The sequence below is a fragment of the Lygodium microphyllum genome, chromosome 15, assembly GCF_053477565.2.
Source record: "Lygodium microphyllum isolate KBCC chromosome 15, Lygodium_microphyllum_v1.1.10, whole genome shotgun sequence".
NCBI lineage: Eukaryota > Viridiplantae > Streptophyta > Polypodiopsida > Schizaeales > Lygodiaceae > Lygodium > Lygodium microphyllum.
The window spans coordinates 89,271,391-89,288,508 of NC_141149.1; the positions used below are offsets into that span (position 1 = coordinate 89,271,391).

The 17,118-nt window shown below is 38.0% G+C and overlaps 1 pseudogene; it reads right to left on the reverse strand.

Annotated features, from left to right (window-relative positions):
• Positions 1-882: 882 nt before the first annotated feature.
• On the reverse strand, positions 883-15,735 carry LOC148024749 (protein argonaute 1-like; annotated as a pseudogene).
• Between the last annotated feature and the right edge of the window lie 1,383 nt (positions 15,736-17,118).

A 17,118-nucleotide genomic window follows, 5' to 3' on the forward strand; every position in this document is an offset into this window, starting at 1 on the left:
TAAGAGATTAATGAAAATCACTAATTGGGATATTATATGGACGCATTATGAATGATATAACATATTTTGAGATGGTAAGTAAATAATCTATCCTTGCCAATTTTAGTCAAGGGTAGAAGGGAAGAAAAAACTTTAGTCAAGGGTTGGTAGAAGGGAAATAACTCTACCTACCCCTTAATTCCCGCCAACGGATACTTCCCTCTCTTTTATATAGTCTCCATTCTTTCGTTCAACATCGTTTCATCCTTCTTTTGTACCATTATAATATTCTTGCACTTTGCTCGTCGCCATATCTACACCTGGACAACCTGCATCCGCCATAGTGAAAATATCCGACGCTTCTAGGCGAACATACGTCGGGGGTGGGGGGCAGAGGGACAGTTATACAATGATCACCTACGTTGACGTACTGTAGCTGTGGCCGTTTGCGCTTGGGACGTTGTCTTCGAAGACCTGCACGCATCGATCAGATCAATATAGCGCAGTACAGTACCGGCGCTACAGGCGGGCCGGCGCTGATCTGGCACTGCAGGCGGGGCGCTGATCTGGCGCTGATCTAGCATACGTGCACGTCGATCAGATCATAGCGCCGCAGTACTACAGTATCAGCATTGAGCTGCACGCGGGGCGCTGATCGACTGGCAATGGCCTTGATCATCATCGAATGCGGCAGCGCGCGCGGGCCTAGACATTGTGCCTTGGCCTGTCCGTGGCCTTGATCATCGTACTGTACTGCATGGGCAGCTAGTTGCGCCATACAGTTGAAGGGGCCCAGTCATGTCATCACGTGCGTGCCTTTGCTGGGTATAACTTATCTCAACACGGCCTCCTCCTCACACGCGCGCGCCTTGCTGGGGTACTTGCCGCACGGCCTCCAGCTCCTCACACCGGCCTGTATTCGATTCTCCTTTGGGCACCTGCTGCCTCAGCGTTGGGGGGTATCATCGACGCTACTGTCATTGTATTTGTGTAGCCGCAATGTTTCTCAGCGTGTGCAGTGCCTCTTCTAATTAGTCGTTGCCCGCCCTTGATAGCTCCGTGAGCAGCCTTTCCACTTCCATTTCTGTTGTGCATATATCGAGGGTCACCTTTCAACGGCAGCGTGCCCGCAGAATTCTTTCGCCTCAAAGCCCTGCTCCACTTCACGGACTAATAAGGTTTTTCTAGCTCATTTACTTTGTGTGCATCAACTTGAGGCCTAATAAGGGATATTAATGTTTAGCATGAACATAGTTATTCGTCTTCATGGAATATTAATATGATTATTTAGCATGTTTAAGGGTATGTTCATGGAATATTAATGCACTCTACTTAAATGGATTACGCCTTCAAAAGCTAAAAGTAAGAATGGATCTACCACTAACTCTTCTATATTGCATGAAATTCTATGATATTTTGGAACGAGGAATACTCATGATTTCATTATAGTAAGCATCCTACAATGATTTGTTTGAGGAGATGTCTAACCATGTTTTGCGAAAGGATAACTGTTGTGATGGGCCTTTTTGGCCCTAGGGACACAATCTTCCTATCCAAATAGGGGTTATGGTTCTCATGTTTACTTTTTACGCTAGGTTTTCTTGAGTATAAGTTTGTTATAGTAGGCTCCTAGTATCACTTGTTTGAGGAGATTTCTAATCATCAATGTATGTCCTTTCTTGGGAAATGAGCCCACCAATGTGTGTCCTGGATATTTTTTTAAAACTCTTTTTTGTAGAAACACCTCTACTAGGACCACCCTTTCAGCCTACAACCATGTTCCTTCTAAGATTCAAGAGTGTTCCACATCGGTGCTATGTGGGTTTGTAAATGTGGATTAGAGTGTTTTTTATGTGCTTCCCTACTAGTGCCTAAGTCGTTTTCTACTTCGTATCCAAGTGATGTGATGGGTCTTTTTGGCCCAAGGGACACGATCTTCCTATCAAAGTAGGGTTTAGGGTTTATATCCTTTGCTTGTTTGAGGAGATGTCTAACCATGTTTTGCAAAAGGATAACTGTTGTGGTGGGCCTTTTTGGCCCTAGGGACACGATCTTCCTATCCAAACAGGGGTTATGGTTCTCATGTTTACTTTTTATGCTAGGTTTTCTTGAGTATAAGTTTGTTATAGCAAGCTCCTAGTATCACTTGTACATATTGTGTTTGGAGAAATTTTTATAGAACATCTCCTTTGCTTGTTTGAGGAGATGTCTAATCATGCTTTGGGAAAGGATAACTATTGTGATGGGCCTTTTTGGCCGTAGGGACACGATCTTCCTATCCATAGATTCATTAAACGTGTCACCACATTTTCTTACACTCAAAATAGGGAATAGTTGATGAAATGAAGGGCAATTGTTTAATATAGTGGATAAACATTTAACACGTACATGCTTACGAGTAGACCTCATGTTCTTCAAAGAAATTAAACTATGCCAAATGTGTGCCTCATGTTCTCAAGCATAAGTTTATTATAGTAAGCTCCAAGTATCACTTGTTTGAAGAGATGTTTAACCATGCTTGGAAAAGTAAGCTTGAAAACTAAAATTGTTAAGAGATTATATAAAGTTTTAATTGAATGGTATTCTTGTGGCACAGATGGCAAGTTCCTCAAGTGATATGAGAAGATGCTCATGCTTATACAAGTGTTCAAAAACTAATCAAGGATGGCAAATGGTTAGTCGAAGTACATTCTACCATCATAGCCGCCAAGATTTGCTTGATAATATGCATAGGAGAGTTGGTTTACAAAATCCAAACTTGACGATGGTGGAAGATGAGGAACAATTAACTGAAACTATAGATGGGCCCATAGAGAGGAGACAGGTTTGGTGCGATTGCATTTTATATTGTCATGGTGGAAGATATGTTGTTCCTTCTACCTTTGCTATTCATCAACAATTGAGGTTGAAATATCGAGACTTGGGACTCGAGATAGGATTAAGGCCACAATGCAATGATGACATAATAAGTGATGTTCATGATCATGGAGATCATGCATATAGTGACCCAGATCAACATTGTGAGGATAATGCTAACAATGTTGAGCACTTGGAAGAACATGATGAACATATGGATATGCATGAAGACATTGATCCAAGTAGTGCAAATGTGGATGGTACAGAGTCTTTACTATGCATCCAGATACTTGAGAAAGTAATTGAGTTACAAGCTCTTTGGGATAAACATAGAATATCTATCACAGCTCAGGATGAAATGCTTCAACTTTTGTTTGGTAATATGGGTGGCCAAAGAGTTGGAAAACGAGATAATGAGCCTTTGAAACCAAGCTTGAGTAAGCTCTTAGTTCAATTGCCTGAGACATGGGATGGGACCTTGGATGGAGTAAGGATTCCTGCATGTTGGGATCAATTGATTACAATGTACAATGGACTTGGAATGATTCAATCTCAACGCTATAAGATTTGTGGAGGTACACGTGATAATCCTCATGAGATAGAGCTTTTTGAGCCTAGTAGAGAAGATCTGTATGTGGGAAATGTTGAAAAGTGTTCTTGTCCAGGAAATAGAAGACAAAGCATCTTGAAACATGATTGCTTGATTTGTTCTTCCAAGTGTCCAAGGTGTCAAGAGACACGAAAGGATATGCTTTCATTTGACTATTTACCTATTAAGAATTAGCTACAACTTTTAGTAAAAAGTCAAAGCTTTTGCCATGGATTTTTACAAATGTGGCGCCACAAGGAGAGATGACTTGGACAAGGAGTTTCTATGCATCCAAACTCAGCCTTTGAATTTTGGGATGGATCAAAATGTCATGAGGTCCAAGAATTTTGGAATCCAAATGCTGAGTACGAGCTACCTATCATTTGCCAAAACTCAAGGTGTAATACTGTGTTTTCCACCTTTCCAAGAAAATCGAAAACACTTCAGCATGGATGAAGCGAATCTACCAAGGAGTATATATTTATATGCAATAAGTGTCGTACTTTGAATAAACACCATCAGCAATTATGCAAGGTACATATTTCACTAGTTATCTCCTCAAAATATGTATACCAAATCTAGTTGTGAACACATAGAATCATACTAGTTATTGCTCTATGCGTATTTGTAATAAATTAATTTTTTATGTAGGGAGAGCCTCAAAACTTCACTCTACTTCTACATTGGGATGGATTCCAAGCTTCTCGAACAACTCAAAAGGATTGTGGAGCAGTAGAAATTATGATTTTAAATAGTGGCAAAAGGTCTAGGGTTGGGATTCTTCCTGTATTATTTTTGCCACTAAGTAGCAAGAAATTGATTCGCAATTCAAGCTTTGCATTCGGGATCCTTTTGAGACCATTAATAAAAGAGCTTGAGGAGTTATTCATTGAGGGAGTAAATGTGTTTTATAATTATCCAATTGAATGTATTTTTGATCATTCCACTCAACAAACACAACTTTGCAAGATACATGCAATGTTAATGATGGTCACAGGTGATCATCCAGCCCAATGCAAACTTGGAATGTTTAAAGATGGAGGAAAATCCTTTTGTCGAAGGGATAAAGCTCAGGCTACCTTGGATAGTAATAACTCATCATTTCAAGGTCGCTATATTTATGATGGAAATAGATATCAAGCTCAGTATCCTCCAGAAAAATGTACCATAGAAGGAATGAAAGAAATACTTTTACAATCCAAAAAAGCATTCACACAGATTGAACGAGAATGTATACTCAAGGAAGTAGGATTATCAAGAGAGTCTATAATGTGGAGATTGCATGATCTATATGGTTTCAATTTATCATTGGATTTAGTCTATGATTCAATGCATATTTTTGCATTTAATGTATTCAAAAAATATATAAGTGCTCTTATGCAAGCTACATCCAATGAGATAAAGAGAGAAATAGATGCTTGTGTTGGAAAGGTATTTTCCCTCGCTCCACAATCCATTCGAAATGGTCGTTGGCCATCCACTCCAAGCAAATACCATGATATTTTTAAGGCAGAGGAGAATCAAAAGTTCATCTAGTGGTGTTTACCATATATTTTACTGAGAATTTCTGACTTACATAGAGAAATCTATGACTTGGGGATTCTTCTAGTAGATATATCCCATGGGTTTTATAATTACAGTCGCGACAAAGGCTGGTCAAAGGAAAGCATAGAAATGATGTGTTCCTTGCTTCTTTCATGGAGAGTAAGAAAGGAAGAGTCTATGGGGGAAATTTCTTCTCCGCTTGAGCATGTTGCAGGTATGAATCTTTACTAATTCAATATATCAATTTCTCATAGCCTCTAATAATGTCTACTAACTTATTTTATTTACAGGGTTTGGAGAAATACTTGATGATGTTTTCAGGCATGGAATGCATGATATCTATGGGTGTTATGAATTTGAACGTAAGGTACTAACATATATTGGTATCAAGACCAATAAAAAAGACATGGAGATATCGTACATTCATTATTATAGAAGAATACTATCTACAAAGGTTTTCTCAATATTACAGCAAGACAGGGATAGCATTTTGCCACATGAGAGGACATTAAAAAGTGTTCATATGTGTTTGTCACTTCCTTCTTTTTTTGAGATGAGAAGTCATGATAGCACATCATGCCACGCAACACATGAACAAGGAATCTTGGAGGTTTCGTCAGTCAAGAGGGTGAAGGAGCTATGGAGGGAGCTTGAAATAATAAATCAAGATATTGCATGTTGGAGAATGATAAAACAAAAAGGTATAGCAATACAACAAAAGAGAGCAATAATTAGACCACTTATTCAGGAGGAAGAAAAGTATGTAGAGCACTATTGGTCTCTTGAAGAGAATTCTCTACAATCCCAACATGTGACAATGTATAAAAAGTTAGTGTTCAATGGGGATGTTTATAAGCTTGGGGATGATGTAGTAGTTAAAGTTGATGAGCCTAACACTACTGTTGAAAGCATGGGTCATTGGAAGGCTCGTATTACATCATTTTTTTCAGTTCAATGGAATAGAGAGATCATGCTTTTCTTTGGGGCAGAGTATTATAAACAATGTATCACAGTAAAAGATAATAAAGAGTTCTTACTTATCGAACCAACTACAGGAATGAGTGTGTTACAAAGAGAACGTCTTCCATTTGACTGGGATTGTGTAAGGCCTGTAAGCTCATTATTGCACAAGTGTATGCTTCTCCCTTTCACTAATAAGCTTATTGCTTATGAAATAAAAGATCTCTCACCCAGGACAAGACTGCTTCAAGTAGGTGAAGTTGGATGTATTCGTCCATGGCTAGAGAAGAATGATATTGTGTTGGCATATATGGATATGAATAACAATTTAACCAAACATGCGGTGGTACGTGAAGTGGATAGAGAAAAAAAAGAATGCAAATTAGCATGGTTGGAGAAATATCACAATCAAAATAACTTATGGAAAGTTTCTATGGAGGATAACTGCACGAGGGACTGGAATTGTTGTATCACAATAATACATGGATGGTTGATAAGGAAAAGGAGGAGAGCAATATTACCCTTTGGAGAATTATGTGATTTTTCAATGTCATGGATATCCTAAATTTATGCAAAAAAGACATGTATATATAGACTATATACATGCTTATAAATGTAAGTATTTTTTATAACGTTTATTTTATTAGATCAATCCAAGTTTCATATATCTCTAAAACTAATATTTACCATTTTATGAATGATTACTATCTTAAATATTATGTTTATTTGACTTGTATGTTTTTTTTTCAGGTTATATTTTACGATGGCGTCTAATGAAGTCATGACTGTAGATACACCAACATATGAGCTGATATTTTTGCCTCCGCCATCAAACAATCGCAATCCTAATAAGAAATATGGAAGAAAATATATCATAGCATATTGTCGTAGTACACAAAACCAAATTTATTGTGCAAATCAAGCTACTGTAAGACGTTGGGTGAAATATGTGGAAGAAAAGTATAAAGATCTGCGACATAAGCTTGACTTGCAACAAGAGATAAAATATTACATCAAGTCCAAACATCATGAGATTAAGCCACTTGAGTTTCCAGGGGCAACTTATATTTGGAGAAAAGAAGACATCTACCTATATTTCCTTCGAAATATGCAAACAAATAGAAAATTCAAAAAACAAAAAATGAGACACTTATCAGAGAGCTCCTCTATGGTACACTCTTTTACATGTATTAGAACTTACTTTACTTTTTATACTCCTTACAATTCAATGTCTTTTACAGAAATCGACTACTTCTATAGTTGGAGAGGATGCTAAAGATGATCAAGAAGTTCAACAGGTTTATTTCAGAAAAATTATTTTCATTTTAGAGTGATGTTTTTTTAAATTATGATTTGGTTTACATAAATGTACTGACATAAATTGCATTTTTTTGTTATATTTAAAAAAAACATTGCAGCAATCCCAAGCTTTTAACAATGAAGAAAATGAGGGTTTGGATCATAATGCATGTGGCACAATAGAGGTTTGTCAATAAAACTATGATATGCACCTCATTGATCATTACTTTTTGAAATATTTATTTATTTTATTTGAATACTGAGTTTTCTTTCAAACAAGATGGAGATAGAGGATGTTTATAGTCCAGAACTACCTTCACATACACAAGATGATTCAAATCACACTAAAAATGACGAGAATTTTGATACGATGAGCATGATATTTGTAATTATTTTTAATAAAAACTTTGGATAATTTTACTAACATGTTTCATTTTCTTTTAAGGATGACATGCTCAAGAATTATAAATCCTTTACCGACCTTCTTGTACATGCTACACAGGTCAGTTATTTTCAATGCTTTGTAAAAATTAAATATTAATATATATCATATTATAATTTAATAATATTATTTTTCAAAAATTATAGATTGAGGAGAACACTATGTTGGCAAATAATGTTATAGTTCTAAATCAAAAAAGCAAGCGAATCCCAAAGCTACTAAGATATTTCTCTTTCTTTTTATCTCTATAGTTTGTATTAAATATTATCTTTGTTTAATCAATTTCTTTTTATCTCATAGTGGAGTGAAAAGATGAAAGATAACATGAAGGAAATGAAGAAAAAAGCTTCAAGGGATATAGAGAATCATAATAAATCCAAGGTATTTTGAGTATATCTTAAGATAAACATGGATGTCTTTCTTTTGGTAATTTAACCCTTTTATGATGCTTAATAGGGGATTGAAAACTCCAATGTGCGGCTAGCTAGGAGCCATGCTAAGACACTTGATAAATGCCAATCCTCTCAAGTTATTTGTGTTGTGTTTATTTAGTATATGTGTGTATTGCTAAATATGTAAATATAAATTGTTTTTACTAAAATTGTTTTTTTGGAATTGCAGAGTGTTGAGAGAGAGAGAGAGTACGAGAGAGATACACAAGACATGCTCCCAAAGAATGATTCATATTGATGTAGAGCTAGTATATATAGGTGAGACCCAAGTCAAGTGAGAGATGATATATATAGTTGTAACATCCCCACTCAAACAAAGTTCTCTGGCTGTGAGTGAAAAAACCCTTGGTGAGAACAAGGGAAAAACCCGAGCCCCTACACATACCTACGATACAAAAATGATTTACTATAAATTTTTCTTGAATACAATGATACATGCCTCAATTAGTGAGACAAGAACGTGGAACAATACCAAGTGCATGTCTTAATGAGCTAAAGCGAGCTTCACTAAGAGCTTTTGTGAAGATGTCTACAACCATTTGATCAGTGGGACAATGCTCCACCATAATGGAACCTTTCTTGACTTCATGTCGAACATAATGATAATGAATAGCAATATTCTTTGCTTTACTATGTTGTATATAGTCTTTGGTAAGACTAATAGCACTTTGGTTATCGCATCGAAGAGGTGTACTAGATGATGAAGGATGTCCCAAATATGGAAGTAGATGCCGAAGCTAAACTAGCTCGTGAGCTGCTAATGATGCAGCAACATATTTGGCTACAGTTGTAGAAACCGCAACACATCGTTGTTTCTTGTTGGACCAAGAAACCAAACATCCATTTACAAAGAAACAATTCCCACTTGTAGATCGCATGGATAAGTGTGAACTTGCCCAATCAGCGTCTGTATATCCAATAAGGTCAAGAGAAGTTGAAGAAGATAAAGAAGAATCCTCTCGACGACGATAAATAAGATCAAATTCCTTAGTACCCTTGAGGTACTTAAGAATACGTTTTATAGCACTCCAATGAATAGTGGAAGGGGAAGAAATATATTGTCCCAAAAAATTAGCTGCAAATAAAATATCTGGTCTTGTATTTAAACCAATAAATTGAAGACAACCAACAAGATTAGCAAAAGGTTGATGAATGGTTGATTCTTCATTGCGTGTTGTAGATGTACCCTTGGTAGAGCTTGAAAGAATGGGAGTGTTGGCAGAGCGCGCATTTGTCAATCCAAACTTCTTAACAATATCATTAATAAACTTTGTTTGGCGAAGAAGAAGAATGCCTTGTTGTCAATGTCGTTGAACTTGAATACCCAAACAAGAATGTATCTCACCAAGATCCACCATTTCAAATGCAGTCGATAAAAGCTTCTTCATAGCATCCAAAAAAGCAATATTATTTGACACAAGAATAGTATCATCAACGTATAGAGCAAGAATAATAAAATATTTGTCCTCCCTTTTGATGTAAAGATTTGGGTTAGCAAAACATGCAACAAAACCTTTAGATGTGAGGAACTGATCAATCTTAATATACCAAGCACGAGAGGCTTGCTTCAATCCATATGCACGATGAAGCTGGCATACAAGATGCTCCTTTCCTGCAATCATAAAACCTTCAGGTTGCTCCATATAGATTTCTTCTTCAAGATCTCCATTGAGAAAAGTCGTTTTAACATCCATTTGGTGAATTTCTAGATCAAATAGTGTTGCAAAAGCCAAAATCATACGAACAGTTGTGGAGCGCACAACGGGAGAAAATTTTTCTTGATAATCTACTCCTGCAACCTGTGAGTAACCTTTTGCAACAAGTCGTGCTTTGAACTTATCAAACAAGCCATCAGCTTTGGTCTTGGTTTTATAAACCCATTTACATTTGATAGGAACACGATTTGGGGGGAGTTCAGTAAGAATCCATGTACCTTTGGAGATTAAAGAATCGTACTCTGCTTGCATAGCTTCTTGCCATTGATCCCTTTGAGACGAATTGATAGCTTCCATATACGATATTGGATCCTCTTGGATAGACATAGCATCATCAAAGACATCATATTCAATAGAATAGAATCCATGCTCTATCTCAATAGGAAGATCGACATAGATCTCCAAATTTTCATCAATCTTCTTTGGAGGTGAAGGAGGTTTATGATCATCAGAATTAGTAGAATCACAAAGCAAGTAAGGAAATGCACTAAGCAAAGACTGTGTGTCATCTGAAACATTTGAGGACCATGTGCCACCCATAGTCTTCTCATCAAATATAGCATCACGACTAATGATAACCTTTTGAGAAGAAGGATCATAAAATTTGTAACCTTTGGAATGATCTGAATAACCAAGAAAAATAACCTTCAAACCTGGAGGATCCAACTTATGTCGAGTGTCCTTGGGCACATGAATATAAGCAATGCAGCCAAATGTACGAAAGTTAGAGACTGAAGGTGTCTTCCCTGTCCAAATTGTTATAGGAATTTTACCAGCAGGTGTAGTAGTTGGAAGATGATTTTGAATAAAAACAGCTGCTAGAAGTGCTTCAGTCTAAAACTTTCGAGACAAACCAGAGTGTATACTCATGCAACATACAGCATTAAGAATCGTGTGATTTTTGCACTCAGCAACACCATTTTGCTGAGGAGAATAAGGAACTGTAAACTCATGATGAATACCTTGATCCTTACAGAAGTCATCAAATAGATTGGATACATATTCACCGCCATTGTCACTACGAAGCGTCTTTATAGAGAATCCAGTTTGAAGCTCCACACTTATCTTGTATTGTTTAAATATAGGTAAAGCCTCAGACTTATGTCGAAGAAGATAGACATGTGTGTACCGTGAGAAATCATCAATGAAAGTTATAAAATATCGATATTGAGACTTTGAGGCAGGAAAAGGACCGCAAATATCGATATGAACCAAATCCAAGAGAGCACAGGAATGTGATGAAGTAGAAGTGTGGAAAGGCGAACGATGGTGTTTTCCAAGTGCACGATACTCATATATTCCCATACGTGGATGAGATTTAAGATCCATACCTTGCACAAGACCATGACGATGAAGATCAAGAATTTTGGCAAAATCGGAGTGTGCAAATCGTTGATGCCATAATTTGCAATCTGCATCTCTAGGGGCAGTAACAACATTTGCAACTGTATCATTCAATGATAGCTCAAATAGATTACCATGTCGAGGAGCCATTGCTATAGTATGCCCATCTTTCTCTATACGACATTGATTATGATCAAAGCCAACAAACAAACCAAGATCGACTAGACGAGCAACAGAAAGAAGATTTCTTTGCAAATCTGGAACATGAAGAACTCCTCTTAATATTCTAGTGGATGAAACAGTCTCTAGATATAAATCACCCACTCCTTTGACTTGACAAGTCGTATCATCCGCAAGGTAAACAAACTTCTTGACAGGAAGAGAATGATAATTGTGAAACCACTGCGATTGGTATGTCATGTTTCCAGTGGCACCTGAATCAACGATAAATAGAGAACCATCATGAACATGAAGTACCTTTTCTGGAGAGATATCATAATGGACGAAATTGAGCTCCTGATGAGTATGATCATCATCAGTTATAGTTTGTTGAACAATATAAGCTTGAGAATGTTCTTCATCATATCTACGTTTATAACAATGGCGAGATGGATGATCTGTATGTGCACAATAATCACAAGGAGGAAAAATTTTGGACGAGTGAGGTTGCTTTGTAGTAACTCCATGCTCCTCATCATATTGACGTGCCTAGCAATCAGAAGCCACATGACCTTTCTTATCACAATAAGAACAATGTTTGTTAGGATAAGCAAGACAAGAAGATCTACTACCTGGATTAGGGCGTCCACCCTGCTGAAAACATGAAGTAGGACGCTTGCGAGCAACAAAAGCAGCATCAAAATCCCTTTGTTTGCGTGTGACCAAAACAACATCAGATTTTTCCAAATGATGCTCATGACGTTGAGAATATTCAATAAGAGATATACATGCTTTGTCAAAGTGGATATCATCCTTGTTTAACAAAATAGTGATGATATTGTCATATAAAGGATTTTTGATGGTATGAAGAAGTTGAGTAACAATCTGATTTTTAGCAACAGGAGCGCCAACATCACCAAGCTAATTGATAATGTCTTTAAAAGCCTCGATATGAGAGTGCATAGAAGTACCAACCTTATATTGAAGATTCTTTAAACAAGTTTGGAGATATAAATTTCGGTGACCGATTTCTTCTCAAATGTTGAGATAAGATACTCCCAAATAGCATGAGAGGTTTCCAGATGAAAGACATCCAACATAAGTGAGTCAGGAAGTGCAGACAATATATAACGACGATCCGTTTTGTCACGACGAATCCAATCAGTATGATCAATTTTTCATTGTTCAAATAATGGACCATCAGTAATCACAGAATTGTTATTCATCACATCAATAGGTTGAACTGGGCAAGACAGGTCGCCTAAAACAATATCAAATAATTCGTCACCTTCAAGAATTAGCATCATCTTTGCTTTCCACCCAGGAAAGCCTTGCCCTTGGAAGAATTGAACCGAATGTTGGCCAGACGGATATCTGTTAACAATTACGCAATTGGCCATGCCTGTATGTCGAGAGAAAACAAAGAAGATGAGATCGCAGAATCTGCAAACCATAATCAAGTCGAGCGTAGTTGAGACGCATGACAATCAAAATAGGGATATGCACGTAAGAACGACGAAAAGTATTGAGTGACTAAAAAGAAAACCCGAAATAGAGAGGCGTAACGTGCAAGACGAGATGATGCATATAAGAAAAGTGCTATTTCGGGCGAGCAAAGAACGTGAACGATAATAAAACATCGCTAAAAATAGCAAGATGTTTGCTTATTGTAATCAATGTCATTAACGAAAACGAGCAATTAATAAACTGTAATTGGGGATTAACGAACGGTAATTAGAAATACAGTTTTAAATAAAGAATCGCAGATTCGAGCAGAATTGCTGTCTTGAATCCTGAACTATCATAACTTTTGATCCAGAACTCCAATTGACAAGCGGTTTTGACAGGATTCAAGAGCACGACGAGGTTTTGTTTTTAAAGACAAAATTAACTGATACTTCTAATTTAAATAAGTTCATGTATCAAATCATCACTTGTGCAAAGAATTCAATCAAGTATAAACAATGAAACAACTTATCTTGTTGCTACGCATCCATAGCTCTGATACCATGTTGAGAGAGAGAGAGAGTACGAGAGAGATACACAAGACATGCTTCCAAAGAATGATTCATATTGATATAGAGTTAGTATATATAGGTGAGACCCAAGTCAAGTGAGAGATGATATATATAGTTGTAACACAGAGTATGTTGAGTGAGGTGGATGAAGAAAGGATCTTGTTAAAATACTTGGATATTGCTACGGTGGATGAGCTATATACATCATTAAAATCCACTTTTAACATCATTAAGAGAGATCCCACTTTCACTACAAATCGTACAGAGCATAATGTGGATACCATAAGAAAGGCTATAGTACAATGGCTGGTGGTTCAAAAACGAGTTATAATCAAAGATACAATCATTGGAAGTTTAAGCCTAGATGATGTTAATGTAGTAGAATAGGAACAATTTAGATTTCACATTATAGTATGCCGCTTTTGTATTGTGGACATTGGCAAAAAAATCTATTATTCACTTTTACTTTATTAATATCACTTTTAAAATAAAGTATTTTATTATTATTATTTATATCAAAGATATAAAAATATCATTCTATGAGATTTTGTTATATCATTATATGTCTCCTATATGCTAAGTTGTATGATAAAGTTACTACATAGATGTTATATGTTATAATTTCTTATATGGTAACTTTTTCGATGAAGTTACTATATAGATTATTTCTATTTATGAAGTTACTATATAGTAATTTTTTTAGAAAGTTACTATATAGATAGTTATGATAATCAACTTCCTATATAGTAAGCTAACCAAAAAAAGCTTTCTATATAGTAAATTAACTAGAAAAATCTTTCTATATTGGAACCTATCTTTCTAGATTGGCAATCTAGTAAAGTTTGATTTTTCCTATATTAGACTCTTTCTAGTTATGTGGAAATCTAACTAGAAAATTCTCTTTTTTTACCTATATAGTAAGTGGTTTAGAGTTTCTTGTGTCATCAGCTGGAAAGAATATAAATGAAATAATGTGTCATCATCTGGAATATAGACCCTCATCAGCTGGAAAGAATATAAACGAAAAAATGTATCATCATCTAGAATATAGAAGCTCTTGACAGAACACAAACCAATTTCCTCAAGTTAGTGGTTTGCTTGTCATTAAGCTTGCCACCATACTTTTGTCCATCGCAAATAACACATACTTCCATTGGAAGGAAACTCAGCTTGTTTGCTTGAACCTGTAAGCACGGTAGTTCAGGGAACTCAATAGCATAATTGTATGTAACCTTGAAATAATCCACCACAGACATTTCCTTCCCCCCTTCCAAGGGGAACTTGAGATCCTTTGTTGGGGAGGAAGAGAGTCCAAATATCCTGTACCTACATGGCGTTTGCCTGTGAATCACCTGTACCTTCAATCGGGCCAAAGTTTTCCTAACCGTTAGACGCATCAAATCTGATAGTTGTACAATGGGGTTGAAATTCCTAAACTGTTCATGCAGAAAATGAATAACTGGGATGCTAGCATGAAAAGCTGTTGTTGACAAGTCAAGGTTAAGCTGCAAACTTCCTTTGTAGGCCGAAGGCTTTGATAAAATCCATTTATTGCAACAAGTCCTCCTTCCAGGGCCATAAGCCCTAGGTCACTCTTGAAAAATGACCTGCTAACAGGAATGAAATGTAGAGCAGGGTGCTCTCTCAAAAGAACATCTAATGCTTGAAGATGCTTGAGGAGTAGGTACGTGCTTCCCTGCAAGAAAGTCTTGTAGATTATTCCTGTTTAGAGTAGAGACATGGCGAATGGCAAAGGTAAACCTCCATTCTCGACCGGACACTCCTTTCTCTTCAGACAGGATGATAGAGAAATCCCGCTGCTCAAATGGCAGAGGCCCATGGGTGTACATACTCTTGCTTCCATCATACACAGGGAGCTTTCCATTGAACTCCAATTGATACACATCTATGAGCTGCCTTTCAAGTATCCGTGCAATGCTCTTTCAAGGAATTTTTGGTGTAATCTCAACATCATACTGGTAGATGTTGTCATCGGGATGAAAGGTTACCGTCAAATGATTTGCACGAACAGGTATTCTCCGTCTTGCATACCCAGGCTGCAAGGGCCTGCTTGGAGCTAATAGATTTTTTGGCGATACAATAGGGCTAGAAATCTCCTTTCCTGTGCCACCTTCCGCATCTTTTTCAGCAAGAAGAGGAGGATGCGATTCCAAAAGCTCCTCAAGTGTGGGAGCGGTCAGTAGGAAGAGGAGGATGCAATTCCAAAAGCTCCTCAAGTGTGGGAGCGGTCAGCAGGAAGAGGAGGCTCTTTGCACCGCATAGCCGCTGCTTCCGCTGCTGCTGGAGCTACTCCCCCCACCTCCCCCTCCTGGTAGAAACAGCCATGGTTCCTCTCTCTGTCAGCATCCTCCGACATAAAATTCACTGTGCCTGTTACTGGCTGCATCCTCCGACATAAAAATCGCTGTGCCTGTTGGAGGATGATCCGGGGCGCTTGCGTAGGATGAGCTGCTGCTTGGCACGGTACTTGCAGCGGATAAGGCGCCACGGCAAAAGACATCCATGGCCATGCAGATCATCATCTTCATCAAGCCGATCACATCTCTGCTCCCTTCGTATGGGAAGAGCTTGTTGCGCCTTGCCTTGGAGGGATGTCCGATCACATCTCTGCTCCCTTCGTATGGGAAGAGCCTGTTGCGCCTTGCCTTGGAGGGATGTCTCAAAACTGTGGAAGCGTGGGTTCGTTGGGTCTACAACCATTCCAAAAAGATAGTGATTTGGCTCACGAGAACCAAGGCTGACGACGCTCCCCTTCCCCTTACCTTGGAAGGCTATCCCGAGCACAGTTTCTGATTCATGGTTTTTTTTTGAAGTACCTTCTAGCTGAGCCGCTGATGCCTCTATCCCCGCCCTTGGAAGGCTATCCCGAGTACAGTTTCTGATTCATGGTTTTTTGAAGTACCTTCTGGCTGAGTCGCTGATGCCTCTGTCTCCGCCCGCAGGGTGCCCATCTGGCTCGCAGAGAACTGCACCCCACAGGCTAGACAAAACGTGGCGGGCGCATGGTTGAGGGCGGTGCATCGCCCTCAACGTTTTCCACCCTGGTGAAAATCCATGGGTGTACTCGTAGACCCAGCTGCGCTGACAGCAGGCAGCAGACCAATGTCAGAAGCAGAGCCATAGGCACATGCATTGTTGTGGATGGGTTAGAAGGCAATGCCGGCACTGAGGGCGAGAAGGAGAGGAAAGAGGAGAAAGAGGATGGATGATGATAGAGAGAGAGAGAGGAAGCAACACTACTCCAGCATAGGATGCTCCCGGCATGAGAGAGAAGAGAGAGGAAACCTCGCTCTCATACCATGTTGAAGAGTGTGTGAGGGAGACGAGGAACGAAGGAAGAGAGAGGACAAGAGAGACATGAGACACCGGAATTGGAACCTCAAAAGTGTGTCAATGGAGCACACATGATAGGAATATATAGAGGGGACCTGTGGCGCTATATATAGACAGACTATATATAGCTAACATATGCAACTTCCTCCTCCAAATGGAACTAGCTCAAAGTTGTGTCCATCAAAATCAATGCTTTTTTGTAAGACTCTTAGGAATAAAATCCAAAAGTCTCTCCAAAACACTTTCATCATGCTCTGATCACCATGCCTTGACCATAAGATGTGTCCCCTTAGGTATGAAATATTCTACAATTTCAAAAGAGTCCAAAGCTTCATGTGCTCCATGGAGGGGTTATGGTGGATGCAGTCATAATGTCTCTTATAATGGTTAAAAAGTGTAATAGAAA